The sequence below is a fragment of the Dendropsophus ebraccatus genome, unplaced genomic scaffold, assembly GCF_027789765.1.
Source record: "Dendropsophus ebraccatus isolate aDenEbr1 unplaced genomic scaffold, aDenEbr1.pat pat_scaffold_914_ctg1, whole genome shotgun sequence".
Lineage (NCBI taxonomy): Eukaryota > Metazoa > Chordata > Amphibia > Anura > Hylidae > Dendropsophus > Dendropsophus ebraccatus.
The window spans coordinates 3,779-16,428 of record NW_027210514.1 but is presented as its reverse complement, the minus strand read 5'-3'; the positions used below and the strand labels follow the sequence as shown (position 1 = coordinate 16,428).

The 12,650-nt window shown below is 45.9% G+C and overlaps 1 long non-coding RNA gene across 1 annotated transcript; it reads right to left on the bottom strand.

Annotated features, from left to right (window-relative positions):
* Positions 1-942: 942 nt before the first annotated feature.
* On the bottom strand, positions 943-12,382 carry LOC138781067 (uncharacterized). Its single transcript, XR_011361384.1, has 3 exons — positions 12,315-12,382; positions 2,098-2,183; positions 943-1,119 (listed from the first exon to the last, which is right to left on the bottom strand). It is a non-coding gene; the product is annotated as an uncharacterized lncRNA (long non-coding RNA).
* Positions 12,383-12,650: the final 268 nt, after the last annotated feature.

Below are 12,650 nucleotides of genomic sequence, written 5' to 3'. Positions count from 1 at the left end.
TAACTTGGATCCGTAAATACGGATCCGTAAATTACGGGACGTGTGCATAAGGCCTAAGTGCTACGGAGTGCACAGTACAGTGTATACGTGCAAAAGAATGAAAGTGTATGAATAGAATGAGGAAAGAATATGTAAAGTGACCGGGCATAATTGAGAAAAAATGCAAATGACAAAAATATTATAATATGAATGTGCAGTAATAAAAATAAAAGAGTATATCTGAATAGAAGTGATAAATTAATGACAAATTAGAACACGACCGTATGAACAACAACATTTCATGAGAACATGATGGACCAAAGTGTCAGTGCTTGAATCAAAGTGGGAAAATCAATAAAATGTGAAAACAAAAAATGCCCCCCCCCACCCAATGCCTCCCCTTACCCCACACCATACCAACCCCCCCCTCCCCCCCCCCACCCAATGCTGCCCCTTACCCCACACCATACCAACCCCCCCTCCCCCCCCACCCAATGTTGCCCCTTACCCCACACCATACCAACCCCCCCTCCCCCCCCACCCAATGCTGCCCCTTACCCCACACCATACCAACCCCCCCTCCCCCCCACCCAATGCTGCCCCTTACCCCACACCATACCAACCCCCCCCCCCCCCCCCCCACCCAATGCTGCCCCTTACCCCACACCATACCAACCCCCCCTCCCCCCCCACCCAATGCTGCCCCTTACCCCACACCATACCAACCCCCCCTCCCCCCCCCACCCAATGCTGCCCCTTACCGCACACCATACCAACCCCCCCTCCCCCCCCACCCAATGCTGCCCCTTACCCCACACCATACCAACCCCACCTCACCCCCCACCCAATGCTGCCCCTTACCCCACACCATACCAACCCCCCTCCCCCCCACACACACAAAAATGGAACCCTTCATGTGACAGACAAAACTAATGTTATCAAGAGATTGTAAAACAAGGGGTCTCAAGCACATATAGCAGAGTAATAGGTCAATATACATGTGGAGTAGCAGGAAGTCTCATGCACATAAGGTATGTAAGAAATCAACATCTATTGAAGAGTAACCACACCACCGGCTCCAGGTGGTCAGAATGGACGTTGTTCTTGTAATCCTCCAGGACAGGACTTCTCACGAAAATTCTAACAACACATAAAAACAACAATTAGTAAAGTCGATCCTAACGATCCAACGCGTTTCCATCTGTGCCAAAAAAATTTTTCCAATCTCCTCCTCTTCTTCCAATGTGGACTCTGTCAATGTCTCTTATCTTCAGGAGGCTTGCATTCCCATCATGTGCCATCTTACAGTGTCTGGCAATTGGTTTCCGCTGGTATAGATCTTCCATTTCCATCTCTCACCAGATGTCTAGGACATGTTCTCGGACCCTTGTTTTCAGTTTCCGCGAGTCCTACATAAATGAGATTACACGGACAGGTAGCATAATAAATGACACCTTCCGTGTTGTAAGTAATATACTGTGTGATCTTGAAAGTTTTATTACCATCGCTGGATACAAAATCCACTGCCCTTACCACATTCGGGCAAGCCCCACGGCAGTGGATTTTGTATCCAGCGATGGTAATAAGACTTTCAAGATCACACAGCATATTACTTGTAACATGCAGGTGTATCTAAGCCTATCATGTGTGTTACTGTCTACTGAGCTAGTGTATCTAAGCCTATCATATGTGATACTGTCTACTGAGCTTGTGTATCTAAGCCTATTATGTGCGATACTGTCTACTGAGCTGCTGTATCTAAGCCTATCATGTGCGATACTGTCTGTTGAGCTGGTGTATCTAAAATTATCATGTGTAATTCGGTCTGCTGAGCCTATGTATCTAATACTGGCCTTACACAAGAGATATAATCCTGCCCTGACCTGTCAATCTAATATGTATGAACAGGGGCAGACATAGACTGCATAGGGCTCCTGTGCAAAAAAATTGCCTGTCCCCCCATAAGCAAACCAAGTAAAAACATATATACAGAATAAGAGCAGATACGGGGGATTACACCCAGCATATAATACACTATAACATTCTGTACAAGAAATTATGACAAACGGACAACCTATGATAACCTCTGCCCTACAAAGCAGATCTCTATAGACTCACATTCAGCGTCTTCTGTCACTTTTCTCTCTGTACACTTGGTGAGAAGCTGGAGATTTTCTTAGGGCCAAATATCATGCAGTAATGTCCTATATAAAAATGTAAAAAAATAAACAAATAAAAATATTTATCTAACGTCAGTGTCCCTATATACAGAATAAGAGCAGCTACTGAGGATTACACCCAGCATACAGGACAGGAGAAGTGGTACTATGCACTGTGTGTATATATACTGAGGATTACACCCAGCATACAGGACAGGAGAAGTGGTACTGTGCACTGTGTATATATATACTAAGGATTATACCCAGCATACAGGACAGGAGAAGTGGTACTGTGCACTGTGTGTATATATACTGAGGATTACACCCAGCATACAGGGCAGGAGAAGTGGTACTGTGCACTGTGTATATATACTGAGGATTACACCCAGCATACAGGACAGGAGAAGTGGTACTGTGCACTGTATGTATATATACTGAGGATTACACCCAGCATACAGGACAGGAGAAGTGGTACTGTGCACTGTATATATACTGAGGGTTACACCCAGCATACAGGACAGGAGAAGTGGTACTGTGCACTGTATATATACTGAGGATTACACCCAGCATAAGGGAGAGGAGAAGTGGTACTGTGCACTGTATATATATATATATATATATATATATATATATATATATATATATATATATACACTCACCAGCCACTTTATTAGGTACACCATGCTAGTAACGGGTTGGACCCCCTTTTGCCTTCAGAACTGCCTCAATTCTTCGTGAAATAGATTCAACAAGGTGCTGGAAGCATTCCTCAGAGATTTTGGTCCATATTGACATGATGGCATCACACAGTTGCCGCAGATTTGTCGGCTGCACATCCATGATGCGAATCTCCCGTTCCACCACATCCCAAAGATGCTCTATTGCATTGAGATCTGGTGACTGTGGAGGCCATTTGAGTACAGTGAACTCATTGTCATGTTCAAGAAACCAGTCTGAGATGATTCTAGCTTTATGACATGGCGCATTATCCTGCTGAAAGTAGCCATCAGATGTTGGGTACATTGTGGTCATAAAGGGATGGACATGGTCAGCAACAATACTCAGGTAGGCTGTGGCGTTGCAATGATGCTCAATTGGTACCAAGGGGCCCAAAGAGTGCCAAGAAAATACACACCATGACACCACCACCACCAGCCTGAACCGTTGATACAAGGCAGGATGGATCCATGCTTTCATGTTGTTGACGCCAAATTCTGACCCTACCATCCGAATGTCGCAGCAGAAATCGAGACTCATCAGACCAGGCAACGTTTTTCCAATCTTCTACTGTCCAATTTCGATGAGCTTGTGCAAATTGTAGCCTCAGTTTCCTGTTCTTAGCTGAAAGGAGTGGCACCCGGTGTGGTCTTCTGCTGCTGTAGCCCATCTGCCTCAAAGTTGGTCGTACTGTGCGTTCAGAGATGCTCTTCTGCCTACCTTGGTTGTAACGGTTGGATATTTGAGTCACTGTTGCCTTTCTATCAGCTCGAACCAGTCTGCCCATTCTCCTCTGACCTCTGGCATCAACAAGGCATTTCCGCCCACAGAACTGCCGCTCACTGGATGTTTTTTCTTTTTCGGACCATTCTCTGTAAACTCTAGAGATGGTTGTGCGTGAAAATCCCAGTAGATCAGCAGTTTCTGAAATACTCAGACCAGCCCTTCTGGCACCAACAACCATGCCACGTTCAAAGGCACTCAAATCCCCTTTCTTCCCCATACTGATGCTCGGTTTGAACTGCAGGAGATTGTCTTGACCATGTCTACATGCTTAAATGCACTGAGTTGCTGCCATGTGATTGGCTGATTAGAAATTAAGTGGTAACGTGCAGTTGGACAGGTGTACCTAATAAAGTGGCCGGTGAGTGTATATATATACTGAGGATTACACCCAGCATAAAGGGCAGGAGAAGTGGTACTGTGCACTGTATATATATATATATATATATATATATATATATAGATAGATATATATATATATATACACACACACACACAGTGGTTGCTTGGTTTAAGAGTAACTTGGTTTAAGAGCGTTTTGGTTTAAGAGCTCACAGTTTTTCAAAATTGTGACTTGGTTTAAGAGCATTGCTTTGGTTTAAGAGCTCCCTGTACTGGGTGGGAGGGGGAGTGGGGGAGGGGCATGGTCTGCATAGCGGGGTCTACAGCCCTGTACTCTGACCCAGGAAGTCTCCCTCACCTTCCAAATCATAGCAGATCCACTTCAGGCTGGGGCTCACATCAGGGGACAGGACGGTGGAGGTAATCTCTCCATAGCTGTAACCCCTCTCTTCCCAGACATAGAGTGCTGCATGTATGTGCCTGCTCATTCCTTCATGCTCTCTGCAGTCTCTGTCCGCCCTTGTGTTTCCCATCCTCTTCATTACTGCACAGTAACTTATAATATCACAGATTCTGCTGTTTCTGAATGTTTGCTTCATTTGTTTTCCATGTTATTCACCCAGCATACAGGACAGAAGAAGTGGTACTGTGCACTGTGTGTATATATACTGAGGGTTACACCCAGCATAAAGGACAGAAGAAGTGGTACTGTGCACTGTGTGTATATATACTGAGGGTTACACCCAGCATACAGGACAGGAGAAGTGGTACTGTGCACTGTATATATACTGAGGGTTACACCCAGCATACAGGGCAGGAGAAGTGGTACTGTGCACTGTATATATATAACATCAGTATGTATGCCCTGGGCAGTGGAGGGGCCCGCTAGGCTGAGGCTCATAGTCTGAGCCTGGCAGGCCCCTGTGTTTCCCGGGGCCCCTGTGCAGCCGTAGCGGCTGCACAAGTGATATGTCCACCACTGAGTATGAGGGAAGCCAGACGGCCTCTGGTGTGATACACTCAGATGAGTTGCTGTATCTAACTCTCCTATGTAACACACAGCACTACACTATTGTATATTAGTGTGTGGTGTTGGGTGTGGGCACAGTTATTTGGTGTGAGACGATACCAGCAGCCCAGGGGGTTAGTATATGTGATGTTGGGTATTGTGCACAGATGAGGTTAGGAGGGTTATTAGTGTGGTTGTGGTTTGCACATGTGGCTGTTATTACACTGATGTGTATGGGGAGAATGAGGCTGGAGCAGCTAATACCTGGGTGGACTTGTATATACTGTCTCTACACCCTACAGCCAGGGGCGGGCTGGGCCGGGGGGCAGGGGGGCATATGCCCCCCGGGCCGGTCTTCCCCCAGCTGTCAGGGCCGCATGGCTGCTGACAGCTGGCTGGAGTCCTCAGTGCCTCCCCTGCTTACAGCCCCGGCCCTCTTCTGTCATATTTACCTGTGGCTGTGGTGGATCCGGACTGTGATGGAAGCGGCCGCCGAAGCCCCGCCCCCATACCGGTAAGCCCCGCCCCCTGTATGACCACTATGCTTTCCTATAAGCCTATGAGGCTTATGGTAAAAAGCAAACTGCTGTAGGCAGTATCTTCCTCCGGCCACCAGAGGCCGCTCTCTCCTCCCAGCTGGTTCTTCTGCAACTGGGCTAGAAGAGCCTGAAGACAGAGAAGATGGTGTCTGCAGCAAGCAAGGTACCTACACAGGAGGAGATCTACACAGCAGGCCATAGAGCAGGGGGAGGGAACCAAGGCCCTCCAGCTGCTGCAAAACTACAACTCCCATCATAGCTGGAGAGTGATAGGCTGTCCATGGATGATGGGAGTTGTAGTTTTGCAACAGCTGAAGAGTCAAGGTTCCCCCTCCCTGACATATAGGATACATATACACAGGAGACCTACACAGGAGGATACATATATACAGGAGGAGACATACAGAGGAGTATATAGAGCATACATATATACAGGAGGAAGCATATATACAGGGGTACATAGAGGATACATATATACAGGAGGAGGCATATATACAGGGGTACATAGAGGATACATATATACAGGAGGAGGCATATATACAGGGGTACATAGAGGATACATATATACAGGAGGATACATCTATACAGGGGTACATATAGGATACATATATACAGGAGGAGACATATACAGGGGTACATAGAGGATACATATATACAGGAGGAGACATATACAGGGGTACATAGAGGATACATATATATACAGGAGGAGACATATATACAGGGGTACATATAGGATACATATATACAGGAGGAGACATATACAGGGGTACATAGAGAAAAAGAAATGGTGTGGAGACAGCATCCATCCAGTGAAAAAATATTTTTACTTTATTTTAAGCCATTGCATATAAAAAGATTACCGACGTTTCGGCTCTAACACTTAAGAAAGGCTCAGGAGTGTTAGAGCCGAAACGTCGGTAATCTTTTTATATGCAATGGCTTAAAATAAAGTAAAAATATTTTTTCACTGGATGGATGCTGTCTCCACACCATTTCTTTTTCGCTATTGAGTATCAGGTGTGGGCCCACCTGACGGAGACTGTGCATCCCTGGGAGGTTCCGCTGTTCCAACCTTGGACTTTACCAGGGGTACATAGAGGATACATATATACAGGAGGAGACATATATACAGGAGGAGACATACAGAGGATACATATATACAGGAGGAGACATATATACAGGGGTACATATAGGATATGTATATACAGGAGGAGACATACAGAGGGCTACATAGAGGATACATATATACAGGAGGAGACATACAGAGGGGTACATAGAGGATACATATATACAGGAGGAGACATATATACAGGAGGAGACATACAGAGGATACATATATACAGGAGGAGACATATATACAGGGGTACATATAGGATATGTATATACAGGAGGAGACATACAGAGGGGTACATAGAGGATACATATATACAGGAGGAGACATACAGAGGGGTACATAGAGGATACATATATACAGGAGGAGACATACAGAGGGGTACATAGAGGATACATATATACAGGAGGAGACATACACAGCAGTACATAGAGGATACATATATACAGGAGGAGACATACAGAGGAGTATATAGAGGATACATATATACAGGAGGAGACATACACAGCAGTACATAGAGGATACATATATACAGGAGGAGACATATATACAGGAGGAGACATACAGAGGATACATATATACAGGAGGAGACATATATACAGGGGTACATATAGGATATGTATATACAGGAGGAGACATACAGAGGGGTACATAGAGGATACATATATACAGGAGGAGACATACAGAGGGGTACATAGAGGATACATATATACAGGAGGAGACATATATACAGGAGGAGACATACAGAGGATACATATATACAGGAGGAGACATATATACAGGGGTACATAGAGGATACGTATATACAGGAGGAGACATACAGAGGATACATATATACAGGAGGAGACATATATACAGGGGTACATAGAGGATACATATATACAGGAGGAGACTTATATACAGGAGGAGACATACAAAGGATACATATATACAGGAGGAGACATATATACAGGGGTACATAGAGGATACATACATACAGGAGGAGACATATATACAGGAGGAGACATACAGAGGATACATATATACAGGAGGAGACATATATACAGGGGTGCATAGAGGATTAAAACCGTAAATTCAATTTTCACAAAAAATCATTGCAGGTGGAGCAGCGTAGAGTGACGGGTTGGCGGCCGGGCAAGAGGTGCAGGTCAAGCAGGCGGCGCGGAGGTGAGGTGCATGGCGGGCGGCGGTGCGTGGAGTGTCGGGCCGGAGGTGAGGTGCAGGGCGGTCGGCAGTCCGCCTAACAGAGCCGCGACTGACCTACCCCAGCTATACATATCATGTCCTGCTCCCCTCCCGGCCACACGTGCAGGTCCCCGGTCTCTGGAGGAGGCTGCAGGGACTGTAGTGGTGATAACGTTGCTTCAGGTCCTGGAGCTGAACAGCGGGATCTGCATCCCCCGATCCCGCTGTACAGCTCCAGTAATGGCAGTGACGCTATCACCTCTACAGTCCCTGTGGCCTGCTTCAGAGACCGGGGACCTGCACGTGTGGCCGGGAGGGGAACCTGTGTGCCGGGGTGAGAGGAGGAGGGATATGTGCACTCCTGCCCCAATCACCCCCAGCTGCCCAATCCCTCTAGAGTCACCCCCAGTCTGCCTCAGTCCCCCTCTGTCACCCCCAGCTGCCCCAGTCCCCCTAGAGTCACCCCCAGTCCCCCTCAGTCACCCCCAGCTGCCCCAGTCCCCCTAGAGTCACCCCCAGTCCCCCTCAGTCATCCACAGTCTGCCCAGTCCCCCTCAGTCACCCCAGTCTGCCCCAGTCCCCTCTCAGTCATCCACAGTCTGCCCAGTCCCCCCTCAGTCGCCCAAGTCTGCCCCAGTCCCCCTTCAGTCACCCCCAGTCTGCCCTAGTCCTCATTCAGTCAACTCCAACTGCCCCAGTCCCGCTTAAGTCACCCCCAGCTGCCCCACTCACCCCCCAGTTTGCCCCGTACACCCCCAGCTCTCCCAGTCATCCCCAGCTGCCCCAGTTTCCCCCAGTATGCCCCTGTCACCTCTCATCTATACCTTTATTCCCACTACACCCCTCATCTTTACCTGTACTACTACAGCCCACATCTATACCTGTACTACTAATCCCCCTCATCAGTATTACTAATACCCCCCATATCTATACCTGTACTACCTCACCCCTCATCTTTACCTGTACTACTACACCCATTATCCACTATACCTCCACTACTACACTCTACCTAGATGGAGGCACCATGTGTCCCGCTACCCCCCCCCCCCTCGCTTATCCCGGAAATGCCCCTGCCTGCATGTGTCCCTGCTACATAGAGGATACATATATACAGGAGGGCATAGAGGATACATATATACAGCAGTAAATAGAGGATACATGTATACAGCAGTACATAGAGGATACATATATACAGGGGGAGGCATATATACAGCAGTACATAGAGGATACATATATACAGGGGGAGGCATATATACAGTAGTACATAGAGGATACATATATATATATACAAGAGTACATAGAGTATACATATATATACAGGAGTACATAGAGGAGGCATATATACAGGAGGACATAGAGGATACATATATACAGCAGTACATAGAGGAGACGTATATACAGAAGTATATAGATGATACATATATACAAGAGGAGACCTACACAGGAGTACATAAAGGAGACATATATACAGAAGTACATCGAGTGATATAAACTATTGTAAAAATACAGTAACCCCAGCTTTCCCAGCATCTTGCGTAGTAGTCAGTATAATGAGGGTCAGGCAGCTTTCCCAGCATCTTGTATTTGTAGTCAGTATAATCGAGGTCCCCCAGCTTTCCCACCATCTTATCCTCAGTATAATGGAGGTCACCCAGCTTTCCCACCATCTTATCCTCAGTATAATGGAGGTCACCCAGCTTTCCCACCATCTTATCCTCAGTATGATGGAGGTCACCCAGCTTTCCCACCATCTTATACTCAGTATGATGGAGGTCACCCAGCTTTCCCACCATCTTATACTCAGTATGATGGAGGTCACCCAGCTTTCCCACCATCTTATACTCAGTATGATGGAGGTCACCCAGCTTTCCCACTATCTTATACTCAGTATGATGGAGGTCACCCAGCTTTCCCACCATCTTATACTCAGAATGATGGAGGTCACCCAGCTTTCCCACCATCTTATACTCAGTATGATGGAGGTCACCCAGCCTTCCAGCATCTTATACACAGTTTTATGGGGGTCACCCAGCTTTTCCACCATCTTATACTTAGTATGATGGAGGTCACCCAGCTTTCCAGCATCTTGTACACAGTATTATGGGGGTCACCAGCTTTTCCACCATCTTATACTCAGTAGGATGGAGGTCACCCAGCTTTCCCAGCATCTTATACTAAATATGATGGAGGTCACACAGCTTTCCCAGTATCTTGTAGTCAGTATGATTGAGGTTACCCAGCTTTCCCACCATCCTATACTCAGTATAATGGAGGTCACCCAGCTTTCACAGCATCTTATACTTAGTATCATGGAGGTCACCCAGCTTTCCCAGCATCTTATAATCAGTATGATGGAGGTCACCCAGCTTTCCAGCATCTTATACTCAGTATGATAGAGGTCACCCAGCTTTCCCACCATCCTATACTCAGTATAATGGAGGTCACCCAGCTTTCACAGCATCTTATACTCAGTATGATGGAGGTCACCCAGCCTTCCAGCATCTTGTACACAGTTTTATGGGGGTCACCCAGCTTTTCCACCATCTTATACTTAGTATGATGGAGGTCACCCAGCTTTCCAGCATCTTGTACACAGTATTATGGGGGTCACCAGCTTTTCCACCATCTTATACTCAGTAGGATGGAGGTCACCCAGCTTTCCCAGCATCTTATACTAAATATGATGGAGGTCACACAGCTTTCCCAGTATCTTGTAGTCAGTATGATGGAGGTTACCCAGCTTTCCCACCATCCTATACTCAGTATAATGGAGGTCACCCAGCTTTCACAGCATCTTATACTTAGTATCATGGAGGTCACCCAGCTTTCCCAGCATCTTATAATCAGTATGATGGAGGTCACCCAGCTTTCCAGCATCTTATACTCAGTATGATAGAGGTCACCCAGCTTTCCCACCATCTTATACTCAGTATAATGGAGGTCACCCAGCTTTCACAGCATCTTATACTCAGTATCATGGAGGTCACCCAGCTTTCCCACCATCTTATACTCAGTATGATAGAGTTCACCCAGCTTTCCCACCATCCTATACTCAGTATAATGGAGGTCACCCAGCTTTCACAGCATCTTATACTCAGTATCATGGAGGTCACCCAGCTTTCACAGCATCTGTCTATGGGACCGTTCTGTGTCATCACTGAGCCGCCCCATAGACTTATACAGGAAAGTGAGTTCTGACCCTTTCACAGGGCACAGTAGGATATTTGGTCACAAATGACTGGAAGGACCGAAGATGTTATAGGTAAGAGGTAAGAGGCCAGAGTGGTCCTTTAAGGATGGGCTGCCAGCCTGCTACTCATGGGCCAGTGCTGTGTACTTGCCCCCCGGGCTAAAATTTGCCAGCCAGCCCCTGCCTACAGCTATACGGTATTTATATTATTATTGTTGTTATTATAATTGTTGTAATAATTTGTTTGTAAGTAAAAGATTTACAGAAACACACAGCACAGCCCCCCATCATTGTGTATATATGAAGAGGGGGTCAGTAAGGAGAACAGTCTCAGTAAAATGGGATTAATTGGCAGAAAAAAAATCTTAATATATCTTAATATAAAACTTCTAACAAAAATGCCTGATTTTAATATTTTTAATAACTTCACAAAATACATGAGAACAGCAGGTAACCAAATTCTATTGGCCTATTTCTGCTTCGGCCATTTATACAATAAGATACACAGATTATGTAACATGATACCGAGACAGAACCTCTTTATTTTTATGTAGAACAAATCAATTTTTTTCTTTTCCAATAATAGAATATCTATCTATCTATCTATCTATCTATCTATAGTATCTATACACATTATCCACATATTGTTGGTGCATTTCTTTCCTCACTCACAAGACTATGGAATTCTGTTGATCACTGACATCACAAAGGAAAGCTGATGACATCACAAAGGAAAGGCTATGACATCACACAGACATTGTACACTTAGCTGCACAGGTAACATTCCATCAGTTGATAACTGCCGCTCAGCAGAGATACATGGGAGGGATCGCTCTCGCTTACTGATATCATCACTTGGATTGGATCATCGATATAGATTTGACCACAACCTAAAATGAAGGCAAAAAACAAGAGGAATCATCTAGAAGGAGACACAGAAGAGAAGGAGAAGAATTATGGAGAGGACGAGAGGAGAGACAAGGACAGAGGAGATGATGATGATGATGACGGTCAGGAGCAGCCAACTACAACCAAGAAGCCAAGAAAGAACCGTGTCTTAGCCTGCCTGCAAAGTGCCTGGGCCCGGATGACATGTAAGAAGAGGAAATCTTCCAGCCACAGCATTATCATCCCTCTGATGGACGCCACAGGTAGGACCAACAACTGGAATTGTACATGCATCCTTAGGGCTCCATAGAACACACACAGTGGGGCTGATTCATGGGAATAGCGCCCCCACACAGTAGTTACCCCCTCCAGTAGTGGCTGTAAGCTGCATGGTGTCCTGTGAACCACTCACCTTTGTTGTCCCCACCCCATTAGGTAATTTTAGTATTTGGGGCCTTGTTGATCGGTTTTACTCGTCTTCCTAGGGATGCGTGAGGCAGGCAGCCATCTTTTATATCCCAGGAATATAAACTGAAGCTGCTAGCCATAGAAGTTTATCGTCCTTTTTCACTTTTATTGTGGGATGTGTGGATGTTTTTCGTGCCCCACGTTCACCATACAGGATAAAGAACATTGGGGGAGATTTATCAAACATGGTGGAAAGTGAAACTGTCTCAGTTGCCCCTAGCAACCAATCAGATTCCACTTTCCATTCCCAACAGACTCAGCTAGTACAATATACTACAAT